Source organism: Drosophila willistoni, unplaced genomic scaffold, assembly GCF_018902025.1.
Source record: "Drosophila willistoni isolate 14030-0811.24 unplaced genomic scaffold, UCI_dwil_1.1 Seg33.1, whole genome shotgun sequence".
Lineage (NCBI taxonomy): Eukaryota > Metazoa > Arthropoda > Insecta > Diptera > Drosophilidae > Drosophila > Drosophila willistoni.
This window is the reverse complement of record NW_025814281.1, coordinates 147995-163083: the sequence shown is the minus strand read 5'-3', so window position 1 is coordinate 163083 and position 15089 is coordinate 147995.

Below are 15089 nucleotides of genomic sequence, written 5' to 3'. Positions count from 1 at the left end.
TTATTTTTTTTTCGCTCGTTTTCTTTTTGCGTTGGGTGCGGGTGGGAGGTTGGCCATGTCTGGGTATGAAGTGTTACGGCATTTCTCTGTGGCATTGGTTTGTTTAAAAATTGTATGGCACACACACACACACACACACACACACACACACACACAAACATAAAATATAAAAATGTATTTAAATTTTATTGAGTGTCATTAAATTATTGTAGAAAATTCATTTTGTGGTTTTGGTTATTTTGTTTTGTTGTTTTTTTTCTACCACGTCAAGCTATATGCCATAACTTTTTAATACCCTGTTGCCATAAAAGTGGAAAGCGTATATCCAGGGCTTTAAGCGTTTATTCATGGATTCTTTGATAAGAAAAATTGAAAGTATTGACACTTTTCGAAGACAGAAAGAAGATTGTCGATTATCCAAGAGCCCAATATATACAAACGTAAGACATAGGAGTTCTGTACAAGAATTTTTGACTAAAATTTCCAAAAAAGTTTTGTAAACTCGCTTAAAATTATATTAGCCATATTTAAAAATTTATCAATAATTTTGTTGTATTTGACTAAGTTATATTGTATTATTGTTAACATTATTCGTAACGAAAAAAGGTTGCGATCTCGTGCTCGCGACTTCTGGGCAGAGGGACGGACAAGTCCCGAATTTTACGGGGAGGGGGAAAAAGGTCGCGATTTCGAGCTAGCAACTTGTGTGCAGAGGGAGTGAGGGACAAGTAAAAAATAAGGGTTGTTATTAATGAGTGCTCGAGATCGCGACCTTTTTCCCCCCATAAAATTCGGGACTTGTCCGTCCCTCTGCCCACAAGTTGCGAGCTCGAGATCGCGACCTTTTTCCCCCTCCCCGTAATATTCGGGACTTGTCCGTCCCTCTGCCCACAAGTTGCGAGCTCGAGATCGCGACCTTTTTCCCCCTCCCCGTAAAATTCGGGACTTGTCCGTCCCTCTGCCCACAAGTTGCGAGCTCGAGATCGCGACCTTTTTCCCCCTCCCCGTAAAATTCGGGACTTGTCCGTCCCTCTGCCAACAAGTTCGACGACGATCGCTCGCTCGACCCAAAAAAGGTCGTTTTATGACCCGTCATAAAACTCGAGGCACACAAATTTTTGTGTGCGTCGACTCGCAAAAGTGACCTTTTTCTCTGCCCAGCCTCTGCCGGTAAAGAGCCACGGAAGCCAAAAGAGCCACTACGTGGCCATCCTTGTTTTACTTTATTAGAACTTAACTACACGTCTGTACAGTGCCAAGAACAGAAGCAAACTCTTTTCTGTTAAGCGCTGCCAGATCTCCTTAATATTACTTGAGATGCCAGAGTGCCACTTTGATATAAACAGCTGAGCAATATCGAACACATATTGTATCTAATTGTAATAAAAAAAATGTTATTTTATGTCAATCTCTTAATAAATCCTTGTAGGTATGCAATTATAAGGTAAACTATTGAACTTTAAGACATTCCTTTATTTCCCTTAATTTTGTTATAAGTCCCAAAAGGTTTTAGCATTGCTCTTTGGTTGCTGGAACAAATGGTTTTGAATGCAGGCGGTGAATTGCACTAAATGAATGAATATTCTTTAAGGTGTTTGAATTGAATTATCTCAGTTTGCTTTGAAAAAAACCTTCGAAATTGCTTTGTCTTTTGCATAAATCTTATGGAAGCGAAGACTAGAAAAAAGAAGACGATTAAAAATGAATAAATGGCTTCTTTTTTTGTTACTTTAAATTCAATTGAACTCACAAAATCTCATGAAATAATGATTTTCACACTTTATTGCACTAAGCAAGTAGTTTTATGTATTATAACAAGAAATGCTTTGTTATAAAACTAATTAATATATTAAAGTTAGAAGAAGTTTCGTTTTCGTATCAGGATTAAAAGTAAAATTGTTAATGCTACATATGTATATATTTTCCAGAGGAAATCATCAAACTTGTACAGGGTATAAAACAAACATAGACTTATATAAATTGTTTATTTTTCATATATTTGTTTAATTAAAAATTGCGGTAAATTGTTTTTTTTTTTCTCTGTTTCTGTTCATTATATTCGATTGAAAGTGCATAATTTATGAACGAAAAACTGCCTATTTTTATTCAGTTTAGTTCGATTTCGTATGATTATATCATAACTATAGTTCATTGTCCTGATTTCAAAACTGTATGTGTCTGTTTAAATTTGCTAAATAATCATAAATTAATTGAATTGTCTGGTTTGTTATTTGCATTTGGTATTTCGCTTCATGTTTGTATTTTGTCTTTTGTCATTGATGAACCCCGCCCAAAACGAAGTGGTTACCCATAGTTTGGCTCGCCAGAGTGCACACAATTGTAATTTGCCATTAAAATTGTCTGGTAGCATTTTTTTTTTCTTTCTTCTCTTTGTTGTCTTGCTCATAGCCTGCAGGTGTACGAGTCGATGATGTTGTTGTTCGCCACGTGCCGTAATTAGCTTGACCGTGTTTTTACTCACTGCAAACACACACTTGAACACACACACACACATACACACACTATATATCCAGGAGGAGCAACCTTGACAGGAGAAAAGTGCGGACGCGTTTACTTGCCTTCGTCTGTGTTTTTCAAGTTTGAACGTTTTCCCTCCTGAAATTTAGGAACTTTTTGTATCGCCGGTGTCAAGTGCAAGTGTACTCACGTATGCCCATTGGTCTGCCGTTCCGTCGCTGCTTGCTGGGATTCCAATCTTCAGTTTTTTTTTTCCCCCGGTCGCTGGGTCGGTGTTCCTGGGCCTGCCGGAGGGGAGCGGGGGGCCTTTTTCTTTGCCCGCCCATTTGCAGCTCAAGTGGTATTGGTGAGGTGGACTTTTTCACGCTCATTAGCTGTGTTGTGTCCTCCTTTGGCACGTGCAGAAAAAAATACCAGCTGCTGCCAGGTTTGCCACACATAGATATAAATCTAATCAGCTGAGTTACCAGCACCTGTCTGGCTCGCCTCAACCAGCTGATCGCAACTCACGCTCTGCCCTTAATAAATTCTTGTGCATACTTCCTGGCTGTCTCTGTTATTCGCCGTAACAGACATTCGGATACTAGCAGAGTTCTGAGGGCGCGGCGGCAAACGGTCTGCTTGGCGTTGGGTGTGAGTCTTAGCCGCTGGTGCAAAATTCCTGGGTTCGACTCCCACCCTTGGAAACTTCTATATATCGTTTTTTTATTCCATATTTATTTATTTATTTAAACGAAATTAAATTTGTATAGTCTGGCCATAATTTGTTTTCCATAGTAGTTTCTTTGAATACATAGTTCTGTTTACTGTTCCTTGTCTATTGTCGGGCTGCGTCAATAGGGGCAATTGTTGGTGTCGCCGCCGAGTTGGAGCGGCATAACTCCCAGCGTTGCGGCAAGAGGAAATTCTTGTCCTGCGAGGGAAATTGCCTCTAGAACGCGCGGCCGAGTCAATAATGATGAAGCGGACGCCGCCACCGCAGCGGCAGCAGGTGGCAAGACCCCTTGCACCCGCCTCGTCGGTGCCTGTGGCAACACCAGACGCTGCCCTAGTAGTGGATGCTCACGAGGCAACGCCGAAAAGGCTTAGAAGCCCATCTGTTGGGGCTGAGGGGACCGATGGCGAGGCAGCCAATAACGGGGCCTGCATTAAAAAAAGCAAGGTGGGGCAGGTGCGGCCTACTTGCAACGAGTTGGAGGAAATGGGCCATATTCTGGCCTCAATTGCTACCCATTATAGCAGAGATAAGGATGCTAGTGGCAAAATTAACCGCAGCATCACTAACGAGTTTAGGGAGAAGGTTGCTCGGCTGCGAGAACTGCACGCAGCAGTGATCGGCTTGCTTCAAGACAAAGGGCCAATCTCGCAATTGCCAGTGGCGTGTGCCACTTGCAGCATGTCTCCACCTAAACGTGTGAGTAGGCAACAGCAAACCGAACTGGTGAATTCACCGTCTAAGCGGGATAATCTGTGTCAAACGTCACCATTCGATGACTCTGGTCGTCACCAAGCGAGGCCACACCAGCAGAAGACGCAACAGAAAAATCGCCAACACCCACAGAAGTCGTCTACACGGCTTCAGACGGCGCAGTACCAGCAGGGGCAGCAACAGCTCCGTCAGCAGAGCCAATCCAGTCAAATTGGATCACAGCAACAAGCCATGCAGCACCAGCAGCTACACCCGTCTGATGTGGAGCAGCCTAGGGCACAGCAAAATCCCCAAAGCAGCCAAGAATGGGTAAAGGTGGGCCCTTGGAGGTCCTCCCGCAAGCCTAAAGCGAAAATCAGTGGGAAACTTCAGAAATCCCGCCCGGAGGCGCTACTAATTCAGGCGAACGAAGGCTTGAGTTATAGCCAAGTTTTAGAGCGCGTGACGAGGCGCACTGACGGGCAGCTGGATCACGTCCGTGAGCACGTAATGCGAGTTCGACGCACCGCTAAAGATGGGCTTCTTCTGGAACTCCGGAAATGCACAGCGGACACAACCCAGTCCCTTAAGGAGGCGATCAGTCAAGTCCTTGGCGAGGAGGCAGGTGTGAAAGCTCTAACCCGCCATAAGGCTGTAGCCATTCACGGCATGGACGAGAAAGCGACGCCCCAGGAATTAGTGGCTAAGCTGGCTGACCAAGCCAAAGTCGAGGCGACGTCGCTTAGAGTAAGAAGCTTCCGGTCTAGTTTCGGAATACGATGTCAGCCGTGGTTTGTGCTCCCGAGGCAGTGGCATTAAAACTCCTAGAGGTGGGCAGAGTTCGAATTGGATGGGATAGCTGCCGAATAAAGGAGCTAGAAGCGCAACCTGCGCGCTGTTTTCGATGCCTATGTGTCGGCCACATCGCCGCAAACTGCCCAAGCGACACAGATAGGTCAAATTGCTGCTTCAGGTGTGGCAATCCTGGTCACAAGTCTGCAGACTGCTCGGCCGCCGTCAAGTGCTTTTTATGTGCCGAGATGGGCTTGAGTCCCTTAAACCACATAGCGGGTAGCCGCGCGTGCCCATCCAGTGGTGCCCAGAGGATGCAGAAAGACGCCAAATGACCCAGCCCCATTTGAAGTTCTTGCAGTTGAACCTGAACCACTGCATAGCGGCTCAGGACCTGCTTCAGCAGACTGTGCGTGAGTTGTCGGCGGATATAGCTCTACTGAGTGAGCCCTACAGAGTAGGAGAAAGTGGTCGCTGGGCCAAAGCAGCGTGCGGCAAAGCAGCAATTTGGAGCTGCGGTAGTAACGTGCTAGTCATGCAGGACGTCCTATCTGCGGACGGCTTTGTCAGAGCGCGGATCGGCAGAAACTGGGTGTACAGCTGCTACCTTGCACCCAGCCTGTCACTGGAGCGTTTCGGAAGCATTCTAGACAGCATCTCGAACGACGCAAGAGGACGCCAAGGTCTCATCATCGGTGGGGATTTCAACGCCTGGGCCACCGAGTGGGGCAGCACCCGTACTGACGCCCGCGGGCGTATGCTCCTTGAAGGTTTTGCCAACTTGAGCATATCTCTGCTTAAAGTCGGTACACAACACACTTTCCGAAGGGCCGGCACAGGATGGTGGATCTTTCCTACGCCAGCGACAGTATTGCTGCTTCGGCTGTTTGGAGCGTAGGCATGGCATACTCTGCCAGTGACCACGAAATAGTGACATTCTCCGTAGGCAGAAACAGGCACCCGCCAGCGCGAACGTTACCGCTTCGGAAATCCTTCAAGGTGGACGCTTTCAACCCGCTTTTGTTCGCTGAAAGCCTGGAAGGACTCACGGAGTGCCCCAACACAAACGCAGAAGAGGCTACGAACCTGATCATGTCGAGACTCGATGAAGCGTGTGTTGCCAGCATGGCCCAGCGAGGGTCATTCTCGCGCCACCACACCCCAGTCTGCTGGTGGAACGAGGCAATCGCTGATGCCAGAAGGGCTTGTCTTCGAGCGAGACGGCTATATCAGCGGGCAAGACATTCGCTCAACTTCGAGGCTCTCGGTCGGGAGTACAGAAGGCGGAGGAAAGCCCTTAAGGTGGCGATCAGGGATAGCAAGCGTGAATGTTTCCTCGAGCTATGTGATTCGGCAGAACAAGACCCTTGGGGCAAAGCCTACCAGACGGTGGTCAAACGAGTACACGGAAACAGGCAGTCATCCCCATCAGACACAACCACTGTACGCTCCATCGTCAGCAGCCTATTTCCCGACGCCCCGGAGTTATCGCATGTGTCTCCCTTGGGACACACCTTCAAGTGGAAGAATGCTCGCTTGCTGAGGTCATCGAGACGGTGAGGCGTCAAAAGCCAAATAAAGCCCCGGGTCCCGACTCTATCCCCAACATCGCACTTAAACTGGCAGTAACGATACTCCCTCATGTATTCACGGAGTTGTACTCAAAATGCATAAGAGAAGGAGTCTTTCCCACCAGGTGGAAGTTACAAAACCTTGTGTTGTTGCCCAAGCCCGGAAAACCACCAGACGAGGCATCCTCGTATAGGCCCATTTGCCTGTTGGATACAGCTGGCAAGGTGCTGGAGTCGATGCTCTGCTCGAGACTGGAGTCGGCGATATTAGCAGGCGGGGGCTTATCCGAGCACCAGTTCGGATTCAGAAAGGCCAGATCCACAATCGACGCAATAAACCGTGTGGTTCACTTGGCAGCTGAGGCAATCGACGGCTCTAGATGGAAAGGCGGCAGTAAAGAATACTGTATCGTGGTGACGCTCGATGTGAAGAACGCGTTTAACTCAGCAAGGTGGGATCGCATACTGGACGCGCTGGCAACATTCAATATCCCAAGCTACCTGATGAACTGCGTGCGGAGCTACTTTCGCGACAGGAGAATCCGATACCAAACGGAGGATGGCCTGGAAGAAAGAGGGGTATCGGCTGGTGTTCCACAAGGATCCGTCCTGGGCCCCTTGTTATGGAACACCATGTACGACGGAGTCCTGCGCCTTGAGTTCGAGCAGCACACACACATTGTCGGGTTTGCTGACGATGTCGCTCTGGTGGTTTCGGCGAAGGACCTTCACGTCGCCGAAGAGCGTTGTAGCGTGGCGATAGCCAAAGTTGGCCACTGGCTATCGGCCGCAGGGCTTAAATTGGCAGCGCAAAAGACCGAGGCGGTGCTCATTAGCAGCCGGAAGCGCGTCGAAACCGCAAAAATCAGAGTAGGTGACTCCCTCGTGGTATCCAAGCGTGCCATTAAATACCTAGGTGTCATGCTTGACACTAGATTGTCCTTCAAGGAGCACTTAGAATACTGCAGTAGCAAGGCAGCTGCGTCGGCCCGGTCCCTAGCCCGTATACTGCTGAATACGCGTGGCCCGAAGCAAGGACGGCGCCTGCTACTATCGAGCGTAGTAAAATCCACTGCCCTGTACGCAGTTCCTTCGTGGATTAAAGGTGTGGAGGTTAGGAGCTACAGGAGGAGCCTCGAGTCGACTCATCGTCTAAGTGCTATTAGGGTGTGTAGCGCTTTTCGCACCATATCCGATGACGCAGCTCTGGTGATCGCTGGAATGATGCCCATCGATGAATGTGCGGCAATTGCGTCGGCCACGTTTGTAGCATCAAGGCAATCTAGTGGCAGCAACATAACCCAACCAAGAGGACAGGCGCGACTCATGGCATGGCAGCACTCCATGCGCAGATGGCAAGAGAGGTGGGACTCCTCGCCCAAGGGACGGTGGACCCATGCACTAATTCCGGACATCACACAATGGGTGTCGAGGAAGCACGGTGAGGTTGACTACTACCTTACTCAGCTCATGAGCGGCCACGGGTGCTTCAGGAGTTACCTGAAGAGGTTCCACCACGATGTCTCCGACGAGTGCACATGGTGCGGCGCTGGCATCATAGAAGATGCGAGTCATGTGCTGCAACACTGCCCAAGATTTGACGAGGAAAGACACCGGTTGGAGAGGGTCATGGGCGAGCCGGTGACGCAGTGTAACCTCGCCGGGATGATGGTCGCAAACTCTAACGTGTGGCAGGCGGCCGCCGCCTTCGCCGCACACGTGATGAAGAAACTTAGGCAGTTGGAGAGGGAAAGGTCGGCGAATTAAAGAAGCACACGGTCTGCGAAGCAATACCGACAAGTCGTCCCGCAGTAACCGTAATCCTTTTTTCATTATGCCCGACTTCGTATGTTTGTTCCCTTGTTATGTTATTTGTAATTATGTTAGCAATGTTTTAAATGAAATAAAAAAAAAAAAAAAAAAACACTATATATCCACAGACCTGGTAGTCGGCTATGCCCTCAGTTGAGGCGGACCGGAAAAAATTAAGATGACGCCTAAAATAAAAGTGATAAGATGGCTTCGTCAGAGCGCAGATCTGCGGTAGCTACTGGTATATAGCTGCTACCTACCCCCAGCTTATTCATCGCTAGATTTGGAGTGGTCATTGACGAACTAGTGGACGATACTAGGGGCCGCACCCCAGTTATAATTGGCGGCGATCTTAATGCATGGGCCAAGGACAGGCATACCAGACCGTGGTCAAACGCAGCGAGCCTGAATCATACGTATGTATATACGTGAAGTAAATGAAATTTGGTTGTAAATAAAAATGAATATAAAAAACACACTATATATCCACGTGGACCTTCAGCTCCAGTGGCTATTTCGAAGGCACAAGCCACAAAATATTTTCTTGATAACATGATTCAGCATGTTGAATAACATAACATTGCTAAAGTTGCGACGTTATTTAAACCTGCAAAAATAACATTATGAAAAGCCTAAAAATTAATGTACGGGCACACTGTCTCCTTTACTTCCTCTTTCCTATTCGAAACGTGTAAGTGGCTGGTCGTGTGAAAATTAATAAAATAAAATCTAATAAAATAAAATCAATCATAAAACAACTAAAAAGATTATTGTGCTTTTATTAAAAACTAAACTAATACTAAGCCAACCAAACCAATATTACAACAGGTTATGGGCCCAGAGTACGTTATATAAAACAATTAAAAAAAAAAAAAAAAAAAAAACAACAAAAAAATTTGCACATTAAGTTTTTTTCACAATAGTCGTTTGTATTACACATACATATAAATTCAAATAAAAAATAAAAATATACAATTATGGAAAAGATAAAGCTTACTATAAATCAGTTTAACGGTGAGAAATATTCTGTGTGGAAAAAAAGAATAAAAGCACTTCTTGCTGAACAAGATGCATTAAAAGTTATTGATAGCGAGGCTCCTAAAGAAACAGATGAAAGTTGGGTTAAGGCCGAACGCTATGCAAAAAGTATAGTGGTAGGGCACTTGAGCGATGCATTTTTGGATTTCGCAACAGACAACAACACAGCACGTGATATTCTTAGGAATCTGGATTCTGTGTATGAACGAAAAAGTGTGGCATCTCAGTTGTCTGCGCTAAAACGGTTGTTGTCGCTTAAACTAAAAAACGAGATGGCTCTTGTACACCACTTTATTATTTTTGACGAAATGGTTAATGAATTGTTAGCATCAGGCGCCAATATAGACGAAATGGACAAGGTTTCGCACTTACTGCACACTTTGCCATCATCATATGACGGGGTCATCACTGCTATAGAGAGACTATCGAAAGAAGATCTTACTCTAGTTTTCGTTAAGCACCGTTTGCTCGATCATGAGACAAAACTAAATAACGCTAATAATGACACAAGTAAAAAGGTATTACACGTTGAGGTTAAAAATAAGTATAATAATAATAACTACAAAAACAATTATAACAACAAATATAAATATAAAAATCAAAATTATAAAAAAAATAATAATACTCGCAAGCCATATAATGACAAATACAAACAAAATTATATAAAATGTCACCACTGTGGCAAGCCAGGGCACATAAAAAAAATTGTTATGCATATAAAAAAACTAATAAATGACAATAATAAAGAAAATAACACACAAGCTCATATTGCAACGACCACGCCAGGTTTCGCGTTCATGATTAAAAGTTTGAATTCAAATAGTAATAAGTTGAAAACAAATGTGAATTTCATCCTTGACTCGGGTGCATCCGACCACATAATCAATGATGAGACACTTTTTATGGATTCTGCTGAACTTGAAACTCCAGTGAAGATTGCTATCGCCAAGGAAGGGCAATACATCTTTGCAACAAAACGTGGAATCGTTCGTCTTGAGAATGGGTACCAGATAACACTAGAAGATGCATTATACTGCAAAGAAGTTACAGAAAATCTAATCTCTGTAAAAGACTACAAGAGGCTGGAGTGACAATAGTGTTTGACGAGTCTGGAGTTAAATTGACAAAAGGTGGTATTATTATTGCCGAAAACTCAGGTGAGTACAAAATGCCAATTTTTGAATTCAAAGCATATAAAATTGATATAAAACTGAAAATTTATATAAATTATGGCATGAAAGATTGGGTCATATAAGTATAGGGAAAATGTTAGAAATAAAAAGAAAGAATTTGTTTCAAGATAATAAACTACTTGATAAAGTTAATCCTACAGACGATATATGTGAAGCTTGTTTAAATGGAAAGCAAGCCAGATTACGTTTTGACAAATATAAAAATAAAGAACATATAAGTAGAGCACTTTTTGTTATACATTCTGATGTCTGCGGTCCGATTACACCCACAACTATTGATGATAAAAATTACTATGTAATTTTTGTAGATCAGTTTACACATTATTGTGTTACTTACCTAATAAAACATAAATCGGATGTATTTATAATGTTTAAGGACTTTGTGGCAAAAGTGAAGCGCACTTCAACCTGAAAGTTGTGAACCTATACATCGATAATGGTAGGGAATATTTGTCTAGCGATATGCGAGACTTTTGTACTCAGAAAGGAATCAGTTACCATTTAACTGTACCATATACATCACAGTTAAATGGAGTATCAGAAAGAATGATTAGAACAATTACTGAAAAGGCTCGTGCCATGGTCAATGGTGCAAAGTTGGAAAAATATTTTTGGGGTGAAGCTGTTCTGACAGCAACATATATAATAAATAGAATTCCAAGTAGGGCACTTGGAGATCGTGCAGCAACACCAAACGAGATGTGGCATAATAGAAAGCCAGTTTTAAAGTATTTAAAAGTATTTGGTTCAACTGTATACGTACACAATAAAATTAGAAAACGGAAATTCGACAATAAATCGTTTAAAAGTATCTTTGTGGGATATGAACCTAACGGCTATAAGTTATGGGATATTGAAAATAAGAAATTCATTGTTGCTAGAGATGTGGTAGTTGATGAGACAAATATGGTAAACTCAAGAGCTGTTGAAAGTGACATTCTGAATGATAGTAAGGATGAAGTAAACATTGAATTCCCGAAAGAGAGTAAGGAAAATATAGAAGATAATTTCCAGAATGAGAGTATGGAATGTTGTTTACCAAGTATCCTGAACGAAAGTAAGGATAATGAAAAAGTGAATTTCCAGAATGAGAGTATGGAATGTTGTGCGCCGAATATCCTGAACGAGAGTAAGGTGAGTTTCCAGAATGAGAGTATGGAATGTTGCGTACCAGAGATGCTGAATGAGAGTAAGGACAATAATAAAGACAGTTTCCCGAATGAGAGTAAGGATGACAAACAGCCTCGTGAAGTCTCAAATAGAGTTATCAATGATGCAACTAGAAAAAGCGAAAGATTAAAAAATAAACCACATATTTCCTATGACGAAGATGAATTAAGTTCTAATAACTATCTTTTCAATTTTTGACGAAGCCCCTCATTTATTCGAAGAAATAAAAAGTCGAAGTGATAAGGATTTATGGGAAGAAGCTGTTAAAGTAGAATTATCCGCTCATGACTTAAACAATACTTGGACTATTGTTAAAAGACCTGAAAATAAGAATATTGTAGATAGTAAGTGGGTGTTTACTTTAAAACATGATGAAATGGGAAATCCAGCTAGATGTAAGGCAAGATTAGTTGCACGCGGTTTTACACAAAAATATCAAATAGATTACGATGAAACATTCGCTCCTGTTGCTAGAATTCCTAGTCTTCGACTTGTGTTGTCTATTGCTGTCCAATATAATTTTAAAGTACATCATATGGATGTTAAAACGGCATTTCTAAATGGTATGCTAAAAGAAGAAATATATATGAAAGTCCCTGAGGGAATTATTTGCAATGATGGAAGTGTATGTAAATTAAATAAAGCAATTTATGGGCTCAAACAAGCAGCAAGGTGCTGGTTTGAAGTGTTTGAGCAAGCGCTAAAGGAGTGTAAATTTAAGAATTCTCCTGTTGATCCGTGTATATATGTTCAAGATCAAGGAAATATAAATAAAAATATTTATGTGTTATTATATGTGGATGATTTAGTAATAGCGACATCAGACTTAAAAATAATGAGCAGTTTCAAACAATATCTTATGACAAAGTTTAGAATGACAGATCTTGGGAAAATACGACACTTTATTGGAATGAAAATTGAAATATGCCAAGATCAGATATTGTTAAGCCAATCTGCATATATAAAAAGGGTCTTAACTAAATTTAATATGGAGGAATGTAAATCTGTAAATAATCCACTTCCAAGTAAACTAAATTATGAAATGTTAAACTCAGACGACACATACGATGCTCCTTGTCGAAATTTGATTGGAAGTTTAATGTACATTATGCTTTGTACTCGTCCGGATATTGCAACAGCCGTCAATATTCTAAGTAGATATACTAATAAAAATAATATAGAACTTTGGAAAGGTTTAAAAAGGGTTCTGAGATACCTTAAAGAAAACATTGACATGAAACTAATTTTTAAAAAAAATATTGATTTTGAAGATGTGTTCGTTGGCTATGTTGACTCCGATTGGGGTGGGAATGAAACTGATAGAAAAAGCACAACAGGTTATCTTTTTCAAATGTTTAATTCAAATCTTATTTGTTGGAACACAAAAGGCAGAATTCAGTAGCGGCATCATCTACTGAAGCAGAGTATATGGCCTTGTTTGAAGCTGTAAGAGAAGCCTTATGGCTGAAGTCTCTTTCAAAAAGTATTTATATTAAATTAGACAAACCTATAAAAATATTTGAAGATAACCAGGGTTGTATAAGCATAGCCAGTAGTTCATCATGTCATAAGCGGTCAAAGCACATAGATATTATATATCATTTTGCCAGAGAGCAAGTAGAAAATAATCTTATTTCTATTGAGTATATTCCCACAGAAAATCAACTGGCTGATATTTTTACAAAACCGTTATCTACTGGAAGGTTCATGGAGCTGAGAGGCAAGATGGGACTGCTTTGAGAAGTCAAAAGAAACAAAATATACAATTTAACAAAATCTCATAAACTAAACTGAAGTTAATTTTTAAGTAATGTTTAACGTAACTTTTTGAAATGAAAATAATGTTTGTTTTGCTTAAATGATATAAATGATCTGATTGGTTTTTCTGGGTTTTTCCAATCTTAATGGTGAATGCCAGATCATATTGTAATACCTCCCAGAGTACACGCACCAGTCACAGTAATTGAATTATTATTTGAATTTGATTTTTTTTTTGGAAAATTAATATAATGTAATTTTTGAGGGGGCGTGTTGAATAACATAACATTGCTAAAGTTGCGACGTTATTTAAACCTGCAAAAATAACATTATGAAAAGCCTAAAAATTAATGTACGGGCACACTGTCTTCTTTACTTCCTCTTTCCTATTCGAAACGTGTAAGTGGCTGGTCGTGTGAAAATTAATAAAATAAAATCTAATAAAATAAAATCAATCATAAAACAACTAAAAAGATTATTGTGCTTTTATTAAAAACTAAACTAATACTAAGCCAACCAAACCAATATTACAACACAGCATTTTGTGTAGCCAATTTAAAATTTGCTTGTGAAAATTATCTTAACGTTTATATGCCTGCCATGGTTATCATATTGACCAGATCCCCACTGAGTGATGAGTGCTACAAAATTTTCCGGACAAATAACTGCATTTTGTTTAATGTGGTCAAGTAAAAAGGTTTAATTCTAGTTTAAGCATATCATTACATCTGAAGTTCGATATCTAGAATTGGTAAAAAGCATTCAAAAGGGTTAAAATGGTGTTGAAACTTTAGAAAATTATTTAAAATGGACACTTATATTCTTTTGAAAGAAGACATTGAAGTATTTTTATCGATTGATAAGACAAAGCACAGAATTTGGACATTATACAAAGTTCCATTAGGTCTAAAAACACTAAGAATTATATAGTTTATCATGACAAGCCTTTAAAGATAAAGAAATGCACCAAAAACATTTCCAAACTACAATTTTATTTCTATGTTTCTTGAAAAGTCTTCATAGGATCCAAAAAGGTCTTAATGCTATGGAATTCCATTTATAGTCCTTGAAATTTCCAAACCATTTTTCCAATTATGTGAAAATTTTCGTCTAATGTTAGAAAATGTTAGCGTTGTACCATGTACCATGTCCTCAACATTGCATCCTAGGTCCTTCGCATGTCCAGATGCTTCGCAGTTATTGCAGCATTTGCATACGTCAATCGAATTAAACTCATTGAACCGCACTGACAGCGTCAACGAAAGCAGCAGCAGCAGCAGCAGGTATAAAGCGCCAGCAACAACAATCAAGATACATATCAAGAATCATAATAATAATATTGTGATGCCATGCCTTTCTGCCTCCACACCCCTTCATCACTCTCTCTATCTGACGCGTCAATGGCATAAAAATATGCGTGCAAATAAATAAATATACTGAAATAGTAATAATAACAACAACAACAACAACAACAAGCATAACCAAATACATTATGTGAAAACTATAAATACCAACAGAAAAATAGCCAATGATAATGCCAAATATTCTAAATAACAAAAATTTGTTTGCTATTTTCAATATACACTCGAAAAATTAAGGTATTTGAAGTACTTTTTTCAGTAAACCGCTTTTTACATAAATATATTTTATTTTTTAATAATTAATAAGAACTTCTCTCTCTCTTAAATGAATTCCACCACCAGCTGCGATGTAAGAAGTTTTTAGATATTTTTAATATATTTTTTTGTATTTAATATATTTTAGAAAAAGTAATTTATTTTCCAATTACTTTTGGTTCATTTCTGCTTTATCTACATATGTACAACAAATTGATTAAGTAATTATCAAAACTTTGTTTGGAAAACAACA